At 38.5% G+C, this 19593-nt stretch overlaps 2 long non-coding RNA genes across 5 annotated transcripts in view; one reads left to right on the forward strand and one right to left on the reverse strand.

The window, feature by feature from the left end:
• LOC133222189 (uncharacterized) overlaps positions 1–19593 on the reverse strand; it is a 626079-nt gene that overhangs the window by 92765 nt on the left and 513721 nt on the right. The window lies entirely within an intron of this gene.
• LOC133222067 (uncharacterized) overlaps positions 1–19593 on the forward strand; it is a 77336-nt gene that overhangs the window by 51116 nt on the left and 6627 nt on the right. For 2 of the 4 annotated variants that reach the window (XR_009728177.1, XR_009728175.1), the window contains exons 2-3: positions 15235–15352; positions 15820–15977. This is a non-coding gene — a long non-coding RNA (uncharacterized LOC133222067). The remainder of the gene's footprint in view (positions 1–15234; positions 15353–15819; positions 15978–19593) is intronic. The other 2 variants (XR_009728178.1, XR_009728176.1) reach the window with 1 other exon arrangement.

The raw sequence follows: 19593 nt of genomic DNA on the forward strand, positions 1-19593 counted from the left end.
AGGTCCTTTCCAACCTTAACTATTCTATGATTCTATGACTGACAATAATTAACTTTAAAAGGGTCCAGTTGCATTTTGTATTTTACACTGTAATATTTCATAACTTGACTTGGGTATTCTATGATATTTTAAATGAATGTCCTATTGGTTTAGCAGTTGCTACTGAAATGTCTTAAAAAAACAGCATCTTGTCTTGGTTCTGCCACTCTTTATCTGTTGTAAAAGTCTGGGTTTCATCTTGGAGACAAGAGTATTAATATTTATTTCACTTTCTGCTAAGGCCTCTCTTCATTTTCAGGGATTTTTTTCTTTTCTGCCTAAAATTGGTAGCCTTTCTGAAGAGTCAAATTAAATTTAGAGGCAGAATGTTTTTCTTTCTCTTTTTCTTTTTGAGAGCCAGGTGGAAATCAAAACCCCATCCTTCGAGATCTCACTCCCGCAGAATATAAAAGGCATCCATATCTCTTTCAGAGTCTGTAATTTCACCATTGTTTGAATTGAATGAAATAGTTCTACTACTGCAAAAGTTGATTCTTTTTTCAGACCTTTTGACCCCTTGAAACCAAATACCAGTGTGAGGTACCAATTTAGAAGCATTTAGGTTAGAGACAGAGAGGCATAAATCTTTCTGTGATAAATGCAGCAAGATACAAATACCAGTGTGTTGGAGCTGGATTTTTAGTGTAATTATAAGAGAGTGTCAGATTTGAGATTTCACTTCCACTTTTAGAAGCACTTTTCAAAGAAAAAATAAAACACAAAACCAAAAAAAAGCAACAGCAAAGATTATAAAAAAACAAGAAATCAAAACCCCTTAAACAACTTAAAAATTAAACATATTTGAAGGAAAGTCCAAATGTTAAGTCTTGCAAAGCTTTCCAAGCAGATGCATGGATTTGCCTATGCAAAAAAAGGGGAAATAATCTACTTCCAGAAATATGCATTTTTGGCTTTTTTAGGTACTGATTTCTTGCAACAGTCAGTTTCATACATACTGTATGGTGAAATGAAGACCATCATGATAGATGAAATGGACTAGTTCAAATCAGTTTGTCAAGACAAACTGTGTAATTTTGAGATGTCTCACTTTTGAAGGATGGTAATCAGTCTTTTTGGTACAGATCATAAATAAGACTGGCAAGCAATTTTATTTCCTTGGACTGCTATTAAATGTCCAGAAAACAGCATCCAGTCTTGGAGACTTCAGTCCTATTTGGATCGAGGGCTTGCTCTTGTTCCAATTGCATCCTCTGAAAACTTTTCCTGTTCTTGAATTAATCTATTAGATATCTGTACTCTGCTTGCCTGGGAAAGAGAAAGGAAGGAGGACATTTTCCATGTTGCACCGTGTAACTTTTTTTTGTGTGAAAAAAGACTTCCTTTGGTTTGAAAGCTGGATGCATCCACAAAATCCTTTGCAAAAGGAAAGCTTACATTAGTACTATATAATCCTCTATTTGCACCTAGGAATATGTAGACTTTAAGCATGCTGCAACATAATCCCTTTTTTTGTTTGTATAGATTGAGCTACAGAAAAAATGCTTTTATTTATCTTCTGCTGAGGGACCAGCAGTACAATATCCTGCATTAATTTTACATGGTATGAGTTTAAGGTGCATGTGCAATCTCCTTCTAACTCCTACTATATATAAGTAGCATTTTTTAATGCCAATATGAGATACACTGAGTAATCTATTGATGTTATTTTGTCTCAAATTTTATGGGTATGAGATAAAATTGAGTTAATCTTTGTTAAAAGATGACCTTTTGAATAGGTTCCCTGCTGAGTGTTTAAATTATTTGAGCAGGTATTCACAGCTTGAGACCCATGAAAGATTGATTTGCTTTGAGTGCATCAAAGAGTGGGTCACATTAATCCCTGGTGTAACCTCACTGAAGTTCCTGTCATTTCTGAAAAAGACTGAAAATATCCTTATAGGAATACCTATGTTGCCCAGGGAACTCTTCTAGAAAATGTCTTGTACTCATGATGCTTTAGTAGAACAAAGTTTGTATGAAGGTTTATTTTGTTTTGTGTGTGTTGGGTTTTGCTTGGTGGTTGGTGAGGGGTTTCTTTTGGCTGCGTCTTTTTTGAACACTAGGTGTGATATATGTTCCTTTATCAAAGAGCAGGGATGTGACAGACCACCCTTGGTGCTAAACCACCCAGGAAATTTAGGTGGAGATAGCTACAACAGCCATTTTAGCCCTCTGGTTGGTGTAAAGCATGGTGCTGGGCTCTGACCATGGTTCTTGCTCACACAGAATATGTCAGGGCAGCTTTGGTTGCTGCCCCATGCACATGTCAATGCCCCAGTGATCATTTCCCACAAATCTGGGCAATGTGTATCCTTGTGTATCCTCCCTGCCTGCATAAACAGACAAATTTAATTTAGTCTCCAAAAGCTAAGTCATGGAACAGGTTTTCCAGGAAGCTAATTATTAGTTAAGCAGGGGATAATTTGATTTAATAGGAAAAATGCAAAGGGCCTAAGAAGTGGACCAAAGATGTGAGAACAATAGTTTATGTTAAAAGAGAGCAGGTCTCTGGCTGTAGGGTAACTGTCAATGGAGTTTCTTGGTGACTGGCTTTGGACATATTATTTAATATTCTAATTAATGACTTTGGCACAAAAGTTAAAATGTGCTAATGAAATTTGCTGATGACCTAAAACTGGGAGACAGTGTCAACACTGAGGAGGATTGGTTTAATTAGACAGAATTACATGACCTCAAAGCCTAGAATAATAGAATTTGGATAAAATTGAGTAGTGCAAGTTCAGCGCTGTGTCCTGAGGACTAATGATATCCACATCATTGAGCAACAACAGCCCCCCTTTGGGGTCTTTATTTTGTCACAGGATGTTTTTGACCTATTAATGTGATGCTCTGTGTTGTGAAAGGTGCTGTCGAGTTCTCATCTGAAATCTGTCTGGAGCTGTGATTACCTGTGCTTGGGGAAAACCCAACTGGGGCTGGAACAGATGTCTGGAAAGGCTGATGGGGGTTGGGAGAGCTGGTCCTATGAGAGGCTGGAGCAGCTCTGCTTGTTAAGCTGAGCAAAATGAAGACTTAGAGGGGATGTGATTACCCTGTGTAACATTGGGGAGGAAGAAAAGAAAGGGGGGAAGCTGTTTAGAGGATTTTTTTGTTAGCTGGACACGGGGATATAAACTAAGTTTGAATAAATTTAGGCTGGAAATTGAAGGTTTCTAGCTGCAGGAGGGCTGGGAATACTGGGCAAGAACATAACTGATTTTAGGAGGGACTGGACTGATACAGTAAGGGTTTCTACTGTCGGTAGGGAGATGGATGGTGTTGGTGGCCCAAGAGCCCTTCCAGCTCTCTCTTCCTTAGTATAGTGCTCAGAGCACTATAATAGTATAGTGCTTCCTAATAGTAATAGTGCTCAGAGCTTCCTGGTACCCAGTCATATTTCAGGTACCCCTCAGAAGTAATTTACAGACACATCTAGACAGCTATTGCAGCTTTTGGATAGTTTGCTGGTATCCATAGAGGGCTTAACACCAATATACAGAAGGAGCATGGTTAAATTTTTAATCCTGTCACTTATGTATTTAGAGTCATATCTGCCTCTTGCAAGTACGTTCACATGGAACAACCTTTGGTGGGGTTGAATTTTGAATTAATACCTAGTTGGCACCTGCAACGCAGGTATATTTTCCGTAACTTTTTTTCAGCAGATGATTTGCTGTAAGCTTGTCATTTTATAGGGCACATGGAAAAGGGATTTTGAAGAAGTAAGGTTCATTCTGAGTATGTCTAGTTAGTGAGGAAGACTGTATCTTGTGGCTATACCTCAAAACAAAAAGACAGCCAGCAGATAGCTTTCTGAAACACCATCAGGCTAGTCAGTCACGCTGTGGGATTATGACATGCTACAAAGAAATACCAAACATTTCTTGGACACATTTAGAGAGAAGTGCTTTCCTGTCTTCACTTGACAATCGTGGCTATTCATGTATGGGAGTGAATGTGAAAGGCAACTTGCTGTGCTTATACATGTTTCTTACTGACTCTACTCGTGATACTCCAGGGGCTCTCAAACTTACTCTGTTGCACTTGGATAGCCAAGCACCCCAAATTAAAATAGCAAGAGACAAATCCAATTAGAAATCTGTTACTGGCTTGCCAGTCCCATAAATTCTGCAGCTGAAAACAGCTTCCTCTCTCGTTTATACTCATCTGTCTTGGCAACAGCAAGCTACAGAAGTAGAGGACTAGAAAGCTTTCAGAAACTCTTTGGCCTTTAAATTGTCCTTTGTGAAAGAATATAAATAGAGTGCGACAGTCATGAGATATCTACCCTGCTGCAGCAACACATGCAACGTAGGTATTTGGAAGGCTTAGTTTATTACTCAGGTCTTTACAACAGTCCCTACCCTGGTTTTGGGAAGGAGAACTTAAAGATTTGCAGATGTTGAGATGTTCTTTATGAAAGAAATGTCAAGGATGGGGAAATGTGTTCAATGTGTTTTGTTTTGTGCTGGGCTTTTTTTTTGGGGGGGGGGTGGGGTGGTGTGGTGTGTGTGTCTCTATGGTTACATAGAGTCTATCTCTGCTTCAGCTCTGGGGAAGCTGCTGGAGCCCAATAGCTAGGAGTTATCCAGGTATTGACTGAGTGGAATAGCAGAGGGAGTCCAACAGGATTTCTTTGTTTTCTTAAATAGGTGTGGGGTTGAAGCTGCTTAGTAATTTATATGTCATGAAGGGAGGAAAGTCCAGGCCTATTTTTCTTGTACAGGTTTTGATGGAGAACACTTCTAGTTTTGGTCATGGTCTTTACAGACAACTAAAAAACTAAAATATCCAGATGAATTAAGGAACACACCAAACATACTGTATGCAATAGTTATTTTATGGTCCTGCTTCAGAATGTGGTTGTTTTGTGTTTGTTTTGTTTGTTTGGTTTTTTTTTTTTGTTTATTATATTCAGCAACATATTCTTTCCATTTGTAGAAGGCCAACATGAAATGTCTATTCCATTGAATTTGGCAATTGATTATGGATTTATTTTTCTTTCTTATTTCCCAACTTCTATAACTGCTTTTACAAAGAGAATCCCATATTCTCTACTGAGGGTATTTAGCTTCAGGGTTCAGTAAGGTGATCAATTTCTAGTTAAATGCACAGGTTCTGTGGGTACTTTGCTCAGCAGCATCAAATGCTAATGCTTTTATTTCTGTTGCCCAATTTCCGTGGTCTCCTTAGGTCTGCATATGTGGGACAAGGGGGATTCTTTGAAGGAAATGAGCAGAAATCCTTTTTTTGTGACTCCTGATTTCTTTGCTGCTTTGGGGCTCATGCTGCTACTGGGGCATCTTGAGTTTAACAGTAGTGTGACATATAACATGGTTTCAGAGATGAAGACTGATGGGGCAAAGGGATGCTATGAATTCCTGCTATTACCTGGTGGTATGCGCGCTAAACTTAGGAGCTGGAGGAGGTGCTAGATGGTGCGAGTACCAATTTGCTCCTGCTTGAGGCAGGGCTTGAACTCTTTATGTAAAGCCTTTGGACTACAATAGGGTCATGTGGTCAGCTGGGGTGTCCCTGTATCCGTCACCATGTCAGCTTCCCTGCCACATCATGTAGTGTTGATGAACTTCTGTCTGGATCCATCTCTTCCTGCAGCAGACCTGCTCACCTGATTGTCTGGGGGCTGTTTGCTTGTTCAGGATTTGACTTTCATGAACGAATTTGACTGTTTTCAGAGGAAAAACATAGCTTTTAATGAAGAGCAAAATTTTCTTTTTTTTTTTTTTAATTTTTATTTACCATTGCTGTATTACTCTACAGTGTTGGGCATTGAACAATTCACTTCTACCATTTAGGTTCATGACACAATTTTTTTGCATCAGAAGATATTTTTTTGACTGCTGTGTCCGTGTCAGGAGTACCTATAAACTACTTGTAATGAAGAAAACATAGATTTCATTGCTTGTCTCTTGGGAGCCATTTCCTGACTATAACCTGTGAGTGTTCGACTTTTACAAATGCAACCTGTTTTGCTAATGTGTTTTAAAATTATTAGTTTATTATTTTAGTGTAATTATATTCCAAGATGACCTCTTTCCAGAATCAGTTTTGGTTGTATTCTTACAAATACATATTATTTGGTTTATGTAATTGTAGATCTTTTTCAGTTGCCTTGACAACGTAACACAGTTTTAAATTTAGAAACTAATTTGTTTTTTGTCACTTTGCTCTTTACTGTTAAGGAGACAAGCTGTTTGTTACTAAGTAAAACTTAAAAAGTAGAGGTAAAATGTGTATAAAAATATAACCTATGAAACATCATGGAGTATTCTCTGTAGATGAAGGAGAAAGCACTGGCAAAGCCAGGAGGGAAACTCCTCTGCTCCTTAAGAATTGAGTGGAAGCTGCTTTGTGATGCTGAGGGGGATTTGAATGGATGTGTTCCTGCTCTGCTCCAGGGATAGTAGAGGCATCAGTATGCCCTTCAGGTGCCACCCTTCAATGTGAGATAGAGGAGAGCCCATAGGTGAGCCTCAGGGAAACATTTCATGGGATAAATGTGCATGGCAGGGGGGTTGGAACTAGATGATCTTAAGGTCCTTTCCAACCCTAACTATTCTATGATTCTATGGTTTGAAGTGAAACATTTGCTGTGTTTAAAAAATGATGGGGTCCACCCAGGCACGGAGTCAGTCTTGGGTATTGCTTCCTACTTGTAGGCCAGATGACTGTGAATGTTTTTGTATGCATATATGTGTATCATAAAATCATAAAATAGTTAGGGTTGGAAAGGACCTTAAGATCATCTAGTTCCATACCCCTTGCCATGGGCAGGGACGCCTCACACTAGATCATGCTGCCCAAGGCTTTGTCCAAACTGACCTTGAACACTGCCAGGCATGGAACATTTACCACTTCTTTGGGCAGCCTGTTCCAGTGCCTCACAACCCTCACAATGTGAACAGAAACATATACAATGCATCTGCTGTGAAGGAATAGAAAAACCAGTGTTCCAAATTCCTGTTTATAATCCCATTTCTGGCATTGACTTTGTACTCTACAGCAGGAAAGGTGTCTTAGCTCTCTAATATTTTTTGGCTAGAATACTGAGAAAGTGCAGGGTATTGAATTAAGCAGGTGGAAAATCTAGAAGTGAGATTTTGCTCTCTTTCCTATACCAGAGATTTTCTAATCTCTTTGCCTGCCTGGCAGATGTTTGTCTAAACTGTTCTGAAAAACCTCTTCTAATGGAGATTCCTAAATATTCTCTTCTACTGATTAGCTCTACTCAGTAGCAGACAAAAAATCACAATATCCTAGTTAGATCCTCTTCTTTTAAAATCTGTTACTCTTGTACTGTTCCCAACAGATATGAAGAATAGCATCCTTTCTCCTTTAGTGCAGGAACCTTGTACATGTTTAAAGATTGATATTAGGCCTCTACTTGAAGGTGTGTGGAATGTAGGGAATGCTAAAAGTGGTGGTATGTGAAAAACAGAGGAACAAAACACTTTGCCTCTAGCAATGCCACCAGCCATATATCTAAAACAGCTGTAATCCTGAGTTCAGCTGAGGCTATGTGTGATATTATCCAGTGTTTAGTGTGCAGCAATAGTACTGATGAATGGGATGAGGTTAAGAGGTGGAAGGAAACAGTCGTTTTGCTGATGGAAAAGTTTTCTGAGTAGCAAAAATCAAAGGGGTACCCTAAACTTAAGATGAATGCATTTCATGGTTCTCAGCCCAAAATGTCAGAAGACAGTGCAGGTAAGAGATGCAGGTCTCTTAAGTTTTTTCCCATGTGATGTGATTTAAGTAGCCATAATTAATCTCCACAGCATGTTATTGCTTGTTACTGTTTCCACTTAAAAAGGAAGTTTGTCCTTGTTTCAGAAATAACTTAAATCTGTGTTTGACCTTGGAGGGACTCAAATGATTTTTTGAGCCTAAATACATATTTAAGTGTGTCACTGCCCTAATTTTGTGCTGTGTAGATTAGCTAAAATGGAGGTAGGGTAGTTATTTGTTGGCTGACTCTTAGTCTAAGCTACTGTCTTAAAAACAGATAAAGGAAAATAAAAAAAGTGAAACACAAACACTCAGAAAATGCTGGCTGGTGTTACTGTGCTTACGTCTCAGAGGCTGTTACAAGGGTAATTCATTCTGTATGTGTTCTTTTGGTATTTCTGTTTACTTTGTGCTGGTATGTTTTATAATATACATTGAAGAAGACAGTATTGCAAAATTAAATGAGAGTGAGGAGTACATCATCCCCCTGCAAAAAGCTTAAGCTGATGCTCAGAACTTTCCAGTGATGATAGCAGAGGATTCCTCAGGAAAAACCCATGGTAGTCATCTCCTCTTAGAGCATGATTAAACATACACTTTTACAGCTTCCTTTGAAGTGCAGGAATCTTGGCCATATATCAGCAGGTCTCTAGTGCATACAAATGACTTTTGTCTTGCTAGCTGTGTGTGCACACCTGCTTTCATGGCAAAATTATTAGGCCTTTGCTTCCTTAAATAAATAAATAAATAAAATAGGAATCTGGCTTTATTACCATTAAGTGGGTCAGTCTGCAAATGGATAATAAAGGGTTGAAAAGGTAGAATAAAAACTTTTGCTGGCAGAGATGGATTGCTGGGCTGAGAGTTGCTGATGATCAGCATTGCTAGGCAGCCCCATTTTTAATGGCTCTTTATTCAGCCATTTAAAATAGATCACTTGTGACAATTTAGGACACTACTAAACATGCATTGTCACTCTGATGTGCCAAATATGTCAGAGAAATAAAATAATATTTTTCTGAAGTCCTTCTGGGAATGCTTTGTGGCAAAAGCAGCCCTTTTTTAAGGAATGTGAGAATTTCCTTTATCTTAATGCTTTGTCTGCTATGGGTTGTGTTTTTGGTTGGTTTTTTTTTTTAGCTGTAATTCTCAGGCTATTTCTGTAGCTTTGTATTAAATTGTGATGTTCCCTTGGAGACAAAGGTGGTATTTTATATTTGCATAATACGATAGGGTCAGTGCTTTTTCTTTTTTTAAATATTTTTTAAATGTGCAGATCAGTCTGGTGTCTTTACAGAAAAATGGAGAGTATGAAATATTGATGTTACTGCTGTCAAAGTAGGTCTTTCAGATTAAGTTTTTTAATAAAATAGGAAGCCAACTATGTTTAAATGACTGGAAGAGCAGGCTGGTGAATTTAGCAATGCAGTTGCAGTTTTGTATTGTAAGAGATGGTGAAAACTGAAATTCAGTAGTCAAAACTTTTCTCACTGGCCATCACACCAAATTTCAGTGCAGAAAGGTGGTAGTACACAATATTCATTAAGGATGTTCCTGCAGAAGGTGGTAGTACACAATATTCATTAAGGATGTGTTTCACACTGTAGGTTTAGAGCCTTTGTAATAGTGTCTGGAATTGTAACTTGATATCCTGCAGTGCTCAAGCACTTTGTGACCAGAGTCTCAGCTAAACTTCATGCAACTTTTAGATCTGTTAAGTATTTTAAAATAATATATATCTTGTAAAGGCCTTCTTTTCCACACAGGAAGTTTGATTTGTGTAATTTCTTTTGCTTTTCTACTTTTAGGAACTGTTAAACTGATAATGTAAAACTGCTTTTTTAGTTTTTATATTCTTGGAAATACTCATGTAGATAAATCTAATTCTATAGACCCATATGCATCAATTTCCAGTATGTAAAAAGCATTGTATGAGGTTACATGCTCAACTTGCATTAGCATTTTAACAAGAGGAGTAGATCAAGGATTGCCTGTGTAATTCCATACGTTGTTGTTTGGTTATGGTGTATGGTCCTAATCAAAACATTGAGCAATGTTAACTCTATCCTTCAGGCTTTTATTTCTATAGAAACAAGTAGCAATCAGTGTGGAGGAAAGGAATTTAGGTTTCAGTTCTATAAATCTGAAACTCGGATTATTGCTATGCTCTCCATAATGCCACTTTTGCATAATTAAAATCAGATGCGAAGCAGACAGATGCGCAAACATGTAACACTCAGTGTGTGCAGGGCAGCAGACAGTGAATCCTCCAGGCTTTTTTGGCTCTGTTTTAGTGAAGAGGCTGAGCTTTTACTGCCTTAGGCTTAATGGCAAATAGAGGAAGTTACAAATTCTTACTACAAAAACCAGTAAGTCTTAAGCACTGCTTTTGGCTTCGGAATGGTCCTGACAAGGTGTTTCTTTTTGTGACTGGCTTTACAGAAGATACATACCAGGAAAGCTCCGCCTACAGGTGTCTGCTTTTCTCGTGGTCTCTCCTTCTGAATGGCTGCTGTTGACAGTCATACTCAGCCCTATGTGAAATGCACTCGTGGGGTTGTTCAGGAGTATGGTGAGCTGAAGATTTAACCAGATGTCATGATGTGAAAAGTAAAAGCATATAAAATGAATGTAATTTAAAAAATACTCTATAATTTTAATTAACATTCTGAGAATAATAAACAGGATTACCTTCCACAATAATTTCTGTGCCCAGAAGAGATAAAGCTATGTTTAAATAGTTTTAAAACTCTGATTAAAGATTCAGTACAACTGGAAGGCAGACTTATGTAACTTTCACATTGTACTGAAATTAAAAATATAAAAAATTTGAGCCTGAACATAATCTTAAACAGGAAAGAGGTGGGTGTCAGTTTTGTAATCCCAGTGTCTGGCTTTGAAAGACAAATCTGAAAAGCATACAGTACTTCTGCTTGTACTTAGAATAAAACATGTTGAGTTTTGTTCAGCTGGCGAAAAGCAAACCAATTATAAATAAATCCTTTATTTTTAGTTCAAGTAGAATAATATGTACCAACGAGCATGGCATTTGGGTGTCTTCAAATATTCTTTATTATTTTTTACTCAAGCAAACACTGCAAAGCATTTGTGAATAACTGACTACTACTTGTTTTAGCTCAACTTAAAGCTTAACAAAATCGATGGAGCTATGCCGATGTAGGTGCTCGAGGAGCTTGCTTCCATGTAGATTGTAAGACAGCTACAACGCATCAATTTGTAATGTGTGTGGGAGGAAAAATTAAAAAAAAAAAAAAAAAGCCCATACCTTTCTGCTCTGCTTTCACTGTCAGTATTTCTGGGCTGAACTATAACCAGTAAGCAAGAAGTATTAAGTTGCTGTTCCTAGAGCTGTATGAGGACAGTGACAGCTGGCTTGTATAGTTGTAGGAATATTGAAACAAACACAAACCAAATAGAACATGCAACATATAGTTATTAAAACACAAACTCTCTCCTAGAGAGGAAAATTACGGCTCGTCTGAACAAAACCAGGTCAAGTTTTTAAGCAGTTATTCATAGTATACTGTGAGTCTGGGAGTGGTGGTTGCCAAAAAACCTTTCTAAAAAGCTCAGAAGCTGTGTATGGGTTGATCGCCCCAGTGAATGATGAATGTGCCAGCCTCTCTTGTGAGTGGGAGCATCTACAGCTGCTACTTCTTGTGCATGGGTCACTCCTTTTAACCTGGTCACCTCTCCATGTTACATGGCCCATGCTTTGCCCAGGAAATGCTTGGCTTTCCCCATCCTTGCTTTTTAGCATGCACAGCACTGCTTGCACCCCTTTTTATTGGAGCTTCCATACCTGAATATTTGATCTGGGCTTTCAGACAGAGCACCACCTTAAAAAAGACTAAAGGAACTCTTAGAATTTCTTCGATTTCACTGTTCTAGTTTGCTGTGACACAAATGTAATAATACGTATTATATAAGAATAGCAATACCAGTAAAGGATATGCAGAAGCAGTATAAAGGAAGACACAGTTACAATATGGATATGTTTTCTGTAAGCAATTTCCCATGTTGAAAGGTGGCATACTGATGCCTGCCTAAAAAGCCTGAAGTATCTAGGAACACAAATAATAAATTTAATATATTTGCCTAATAAAATATGCCCTGTTTCCTTGGTACTTTTTTACATCTAATTATGCATTTGCGTCGCTGCTGTGAATGCAATAGTCTGCATCAACTGAATGATGTTTTAGCAGAACTGCTCCTATCTGTCCAATTTATAAAATTACAGACTGACTTAAAAGACATTCTGCTTTTTAATGTGTTTGATAAGTGTGCTAGCTCTTCCCATTTCATGGTGTAGAAACAGAAAGTGTTGTCGAATCACCGAGGTATATGCATCTGATAGAACAGAGAAAAATGTATTTCCCAGTATTCACTTGCTGTGCATAGGGGTGTTGGGACAATATCTCCTTATTGTTGACATTTATTTTTCTTGGTTAACCAATGGACATGCAGCCCCACAGTATTTTGTCAGCATTTTATTATGAAAGCTTTGAGGAGGCAGATGTTTTCTGGAAGGAATCAGCAAAAGGCACTGACAGCTTTATTGGATACTGATGTGAACTTGAATCCAACTTTGGAATGGGTTTGGAAGAAGTGATGAAATGGCAACAGCTTGCATCTCTTACAGTAAAATGTAATCCGGTCAGTCTTTGCTAGATAATGGATGAACAATTTTAGCCAAACCTACCTAATGTACCTAATTTGTTCATTTCAAATAATCCATGTTGCTACAAAAGGATTCTAGAGATGAAAAACCTGAAAATACTTGAAGTACATTAAGAAATACAATTTGCACAACTTATTATGTATGAACTTCATAAAATGACAGGATTTTTGCAATGTTAGGTTTTAACTTCATGCCCACTCAGTTTTCTTATCAGCTGTGTAGCAGTGGCTACACACATAATTCTCTCTTTCACCGCTTACTGGACCCAAGCCTACTCAATTTAGTTTAGCTGGCAATGGCACTTCTCACTTTCTTAAAAGACAGAGCTTTCCAATTTCCAAGAATGCTTATAGTATAATAATTTGAAGCAGGTGTTCAAGCCTCTCTCTTCTACTGTGCAACAGAAGGTTTATTTATTTTTCATTATATATGGTGACAAACCATAGCACTTAGGATGACCATCTGCCAGTGATTTTTCTTTTCAACTATCAGAAAATTTATGTATTTATTTTACCATGAACACTGGTGAAGCCGCTGGGACATCCCACTTCTCCCACAGAGTTTTATAATTAGTCGTTTCCAGAGGATAAGCCTGCTTGATTACTTGATGTGACTTTTGTATTTGGATAATTCTGGTAAAAATAAGGCTGTGTGTGCTTGATTCAAAACTTCTGGTATTTAGTGTCCCTCTAAAACTGATGTTACCTTCCTATGATACAGGATGACACCTGTGGCATGTGCCCTAGAATTTCTGCCTACAGTAAATAAGGGGGTATCTTAGAAAGTGCTATAATTCCTCTTGGCATATTTGTGTTTTCAGGGTCAGTCTTCAAATACACTTTGATTGTGCTGGGTGCTCCTCAGTGCTATTTAAGCTTCTTAACCTGCTGCCTGCATCTCGTCTGCTTCCCTGTAGATGATAGATTCTTTTCTTCTTTTGTTTTGTTTTTGTTTGTTTGGTCTTTTGCTTTTTCTTCTTTCCTTCCCTTCTTTGTGTTCCCAGACCCTGCTTGTTTCACCATGTATCCCACTATTTTTTCCCCAGCCTCACTCAGCTCGTTGTGTCCCCACTGGTGGCCTCTCTTCTGTCTTTTGGCTGTCTCTTGAACAGCAGCTTCCAACCCTTCTTTATGACTATTTTCAGGACAATGCTGCAGGGCATGTACTCTACACTGAGTAAGATTTAAGATGCTTTGGGATTCAGTTGTGAAACTGGAGTGGTGGTGGTACCTTCATAGTGGGCTACCTCAAAAAAAAAAAGGCCTTATGGAAAATATGAGCAGTATTGCTGCATTTTGAAAACCAGTTCAAGCTTTGTATAACTGTAGTCTACACTGTGGAAATGAGTATTTTTCTTCTGTGTTAAGTTCACTAAGGTAAGCTGTGGGCAGAATAGTCATTGTAGTGCACCATGAGATTGTAGATTTTAGGAATAACTTTTGCATAAGAAGGCATCAATGGCATTTAGGCAGCAACAGCTAGGCAACTCTTAGTAACATACCTAATCTCTGATTTTGGAAGGGAAAAGGATTTGAAGATGCACTCGTTTGTAGATGCATGGCTGCCAGCATTAGCACTGTGTGTGGTGGGAGCTTCCAGCTGTGCCCAAAAACTTGGAGCTCCAGTCAAGGTCTCTGCCAAAGTGTTGTGCCTTCTGCCTGCAGGCTGGTGTGTTTTTGAGCATCTGCATTGGCTCCCTTTGGCATCTTGCAGAGAGTTTCTATAAAGTTTGTCTCTATTAAGAAGGACGTAGCGAGAGAAAACTAATCAGGGTGCTTCATGGCTGGAAGGGCTGCGGGTAAAAAAGGGAAGATTCAGAGAGAACCTGGACAATGCCATCAGCCAGCAGACAGCTGTGCTTCTGTTAGGAGACTGAAAATCCAGTTGGGTCTGGGGTGGGTTTTGAAATGGTTTGCTCTGTCTTTGAACTTGCTTAATAATATAGTGTCATTAATGTGCTTCTAAGCATGTTAACACAGCTGCAAGCTATTGTGTTTGAGGGATATAACAGATCTTGTATCCCTGCTCGAAGAAATCTTACGGGAATTTTTCCAAGAGCTCATTAATAGCAGGACACTAAATATATATTCCCACTACAAGAACAAGTACTCTTGAGTCTGGTTAATTGTTGTGTCAATTAATGTTGTGTAAGAACTTCCAAATGAGCAGGTGGGCTGAAGGCTGCAGATAGGTGAGAGGCTCTATCTGTCTCCATCTGCTTTCTGTTCTTATACCACCCAAAATTACCAAAGCAAATCTCTGTCCAGAGCTAGAGAAGTGTATGGTTCCTGGAGGACAGCACATGCTGAGTTAAAATGAAACCTTTCCTATAGTCATGTGCTTGAGGGGGCAATTGGTCTGAGTCTGAGGTTAGTAATTTCCTGTCATTGTTTTTTATATTTCAGAGGTAGAGTTCGTCTCTAAATAACTGTGTAAGCCATGAAGGCTCTTCTGCCCTTTCTTAGTTTATGTATGGGCTATTACTTACCTTTATAGTTACAGGTGATGATGATGACTTCCCCCCCCGGAAAAAATAACCTTGAAAAAGGGTAGAAAAAGATGCAGTTTGGTTATCAGGGAAGATTTCCTCCCTTATACTATGTTTCAGATGGAATGAGGTGGCTGGCCAAACGAACTATGGACTTCTGTCCTTGCTGTCCATGCTTTTGTGAGGAACAGAAGAAATGACTCTTCAAGTATGATTTAAGAGATTTAATTCTTTTCTTTTTTTTTTTTTCTTTCAGAGCTGCCTTACAGCTCAGTCCAAACTAGGATTTGGAAACCATTGTGTGCTGAAATGAATGAGATCTGGGCACCCAGAGCAGTTTGGCAGACTTGAGTATCTCAGCTGCATAAGAAAAGGTAATTCATCTCAGCCAAGTCCTTGGTGTTATTAACTTGGGGACTCGGTTATGCTGTTCTGGTTGGCTACGAAGGGACTAGAGTTTGGTTCTTTATTCTCAGGCACGTCTAATTCTGGTACTATGGAAATAAAATAATTATTATTAGTTCACATAATTTCAGTATATTTCAGTAATATAAAAAGCAACAAGCAACATTTTTTACTAGCTTGGCTGATAGATGAATGCTAAGAAATAATATATAACTTCTGAAAGAAAGAGTATAAAAATAAATAATAGAACTATCCCTCCTCATAGCTTTCCAGAATAGTTCACAATATATAACTTGGACTACTTTTGCATAGAAAATTTGATTAGCAGGAAAGGGCAGTTTTCCTCTAATCTCAAGAATGGCAATTAAAAGGAAGCTAAAATAGCTGGGATAAGAGCTACAATTAACACAGTACTGCTGCCCCTTTCAATTGTAAGTTGCTGGAATGTTGATTTGATTCATCCCTTGGAGAGCTGTGTCTGCCTTCATCTATCTTCCTGGTAGGTTAAAACCCACATCTGAAAGCAGCTCTACTGCTGTGTTTATGTGGAGTGAATGGCTGTTCTAAACACCGGCAGCTGCCTACAGACCAAAGGTAAGTTTGCTCTCAGGTCTGCTGACATTTAAGAGCTGGATTACAAAGTTTTATAGATGTAATTTAGAACTTCGAACAGAAATAAACATGTTTATAGTTGGTTATCTTCTCAGCCATTGAAAGAGAGATTATGCAAATCAGCATAAGTATTTAGTTCATTTACATCTTGTACATAGAAAGACTTACAGCTTATACCTATAAGCACTCCATAGTCCCTGGCTTTCTCTATGTAAACATATACAGGGAGAAAGACTGGAAAATCAGTTTCTAAATTGAATACGGTTCAGCCATTTTGCTGCTGACTGAGTTCCAGGATCATGTTCCCCAGGAAGCAGTAATTCTTTTTGTTTCTTAGGGTAGCTCTTGATACCAAAATGCTTTGGCAAGCTGTGGTTATGGCTGTGTGTATGACATGTTACTGTTAAGAAAAGCAGTTAGGAAATGAATCTGGAGTTGCATCAGCAAAAGGCTTTTTAAGTCATGCTTTATGTGTGGTTTTACTGTGGTATAAGAAAATAATTTGGTAATTGAATTCTTTTGTTGTATTTGTGGTGAGGTGGCAGTTACTAGCTTAGAAATGCATATGGGCTAGATATGGATTTTGACGTAATGGTTCCTATAGGAGATACTACTGAGGTACTCAGAGTCAGGAGAAATCCCATCTAAAAATATTTTCTTAGTGTGTCTCCTTAAATGTGCACAATGAGTATTTTGATCTATTTTCTTGAAATGGAATAAGCATTTTCTTCTCTTAAGGTATAAGTCCTGCCTAGGGAACTAGGAGCTTGAATTTGTCATAGCCCCTTCCTTCCTTTTTGACATGATACTGCCATCATGTCTAAAGAAGCATATGTTCCCTGTTCCACCCACCATAGCAGAAACTTAGATCAGATGGCAGAACTTTTCAAATACATGTCTACACTATTTCACTTGCCTTTCTACCCTAATTATAAAGCTCTCAAAGAGGAATGTCTTTGACACTGTCCAGTCACCTGGTTGCACTGTTGCCAGTGGAATCTAATTGCTATTTAGCATCTGATGGCTGACTTCAGGCAAGCAGCGAGAGGTGCACAGACAGCATGTGCCTACCACCCGGAAGGAAAGGGTCAAGGGCTGCATGGCAGTTGATTTAAGTAGGATGAGGGTCATAAATCATGTACCTGGCATTCTTAGGTCTTTGCTTTCTGTCATACTAAATAGCTTGTTCATTTCTGCATTGAGACATTTACCCACACGAGTGCTCCCAAGGTCCTCTCTGTCCTCTCCACCCTCTCCTAGTGCTGTAACAGAAGATGGAAAAATTGCTTTCACAAGGAGTAAATGTAAAACAGTAGCACGACAAACATCTCCCACTTAGAAAAAGAACCATCATCATTAGAGAAGGTGGATGGAGGTCAGGACAGTCTCTCCAAGGTAAATTCATGTGCAGCTTTTTGCTGCTTCAGAAGCAGCAGAGCTCTGTAATAAGCAGAGCTCCAGTGATTTGGAACCTCCCACTTTACCTAAGCCCTCATATCTTGTTTTCCTTAGCATTTTCTTAACCTTCAAAGAGGAATGGATTAACTTTTAAGTAGGCATGGTACTGGCAGCTATAAGAACTTGCATTTACCACCCAGAAGAAACTTGTCAGTGGAATAAGTTTAGACGAGTAGGGAATGATTCCTTGCTTAATTATACATTAAAAAATGGTAAATTTATTCCTGCAGATTATTCAAAACTAATTATTCAGTCACCCTTAGGGAGCACTGTGAAGCCTGTAAAATAGGTAACGCTTGGGTTCTTCTGCTAGAATAGAGTCCTCATGGTTATGGGTGAAGGAGTCTGAACTGATGATTAGCCCATGATGACTGAAAATGTGTGAGGAGCAAAGGGATCACATCAGTTCCTAATCATCACAGTCCTATTAAAAGATCTCTCTTATAACTGCAACAAGTTTCCTGCTCCTGTATCTCATATCCACTAACAGTTGTTTTCCTTTGACTTGAGATGTGAGATAGAAGCCCCAAAAACTGCAACATATGTTGTGGGGGAGAGAGGAGTGGGAACCAAACACTCTTTGGGCAAAGCCCAGAAGCTATAACAATATTATTTGTGACCTAATAGTGAATCACAGTTACACATTTTATACCTTGAGATGTATCTATTGCACTGGCATCTTCTCTGCCTTGAAAATGTGAAAACTTGTGATACAATGTAAGTGCTTACAAGCCAAGAGCAGCTTGGGATTCATTCTAGATGCCTCTAACAGCTTCAGGGCCAACCTGGGCCACCCACTGAAGGATCTTGTTCACCTCTGCCAGCTGTGCTTCTGATGTCCCTTTCTGGGGGAAATACAGATTTCCACATTGGAATTATCTTATCCTTGGCCTCAAAGTATTGTATTTAGTAACTCAATTTGTATCATTAAATTTAAGAACTTTTGTTTTGCTGAAGATGTAGGTCAACCATTGGCAGCTTTCTGTCAACAACAGCCTTACAGTTTAAAACTCTTTCTGGAGAAAACTCTTTGACTAAATTGGAAAAGACCTTTCAGATCATCAAATCCAGCCATGATAATCTGGATCTGGATGGTGAGTAGAGATCTCTAGACCTTGTGCTTTTCTTGGTAGAGGGTTGGAAGCGTTAGCTTGTGGGGCTGAGGGCAGTGTGACGAGGCACCTCTACTCCCTGCCTTTTAGCCAGTGAGATTTTTATGTTGGTTGAGAAATCTCTTCACCTCTTCAGAATGTGCTGCTTTGGTAATCACTTCAGAAGGCCAGAAGGATGGCTCCCACTTTTTTTTTTCCCCTCCATGAAGCACTGTCTGCTCTGGATTATCTTTTTGTCCTTGGCTGGATGTTCTCACAGTAGACAGCTCACAGAGACTGCAGTCAAGATGTGAGAACACAAACCAGTCAAATTTTATGTGCTAAATATTCATCCAGAAAACAAACTTTCCAGGATGATCAGAAAAAGAAGAACCTCTTACTTGATATTGTTACTAGCTGAGTTTTATGAAGCCAAGTTGAATCTAAGATGTGCCACTTTGTGTAGGACGTTATACATCATGCCGCATTTTACCAAAAAACATGGTGTATGTAGAAGTAATAGAGAACTTTTTATCCTGTAATAAAGTATTTCTGCCATCTTTAAGTCCAGTTCCTATGGGTAAAAGTATTTAAATCATTGTCCAATAAGAAGTTTGCCATTTAGTTTTATTTGCTAGGTGACAACACGGAGTAATCAGAGCATTATTTACAAAATTAAACAACAGTGCCTGCAATTCAAAGGATTGATATATCCACACACACACAAAACCAAACAAATCAAAGGGAGTTCATTTGTTTGACAGCCATACAAACTGAATAATGAAACAGAAAAAAAACCATGAGCTTGAAGTTATTTGGCTTGGAATAATTTGAGATAGGAAGAAAGAAAATATGGGTGGAAGGAACAGGAAGGGAGAAAAACTGTTTTAAATGGCAGCTTTGTCTACAGGACAAACTGCCTGAGGTTATAAGTACACGAGTGTCAGTGAAACAAATATATATCAATGAAGAATTTGACAAATAAGTTAAAGTTTTACAAGATGCTACTTTGAGCTTTAGAAAAAACGTGTTTTGTGACAACCGTATTT

The sequence above is a fragment of the Neopsephotus bourkii genome, unplaced genomic scaffold, assembly GCF_033783945.1.
Source record: "Neopsephotus bourkii isolate Nb327-2 ecotype Australia unplaced genomic scaffold, CSIRO-AGI_Nbou_v1 NB_1574, whole genome shotgun sequence".
NCBI lineage: Eukaryota > Metazoa > Chordata > Aves > Psittaciformes > Psittacidae > Neopsephotus > Neopsephotus bourkii.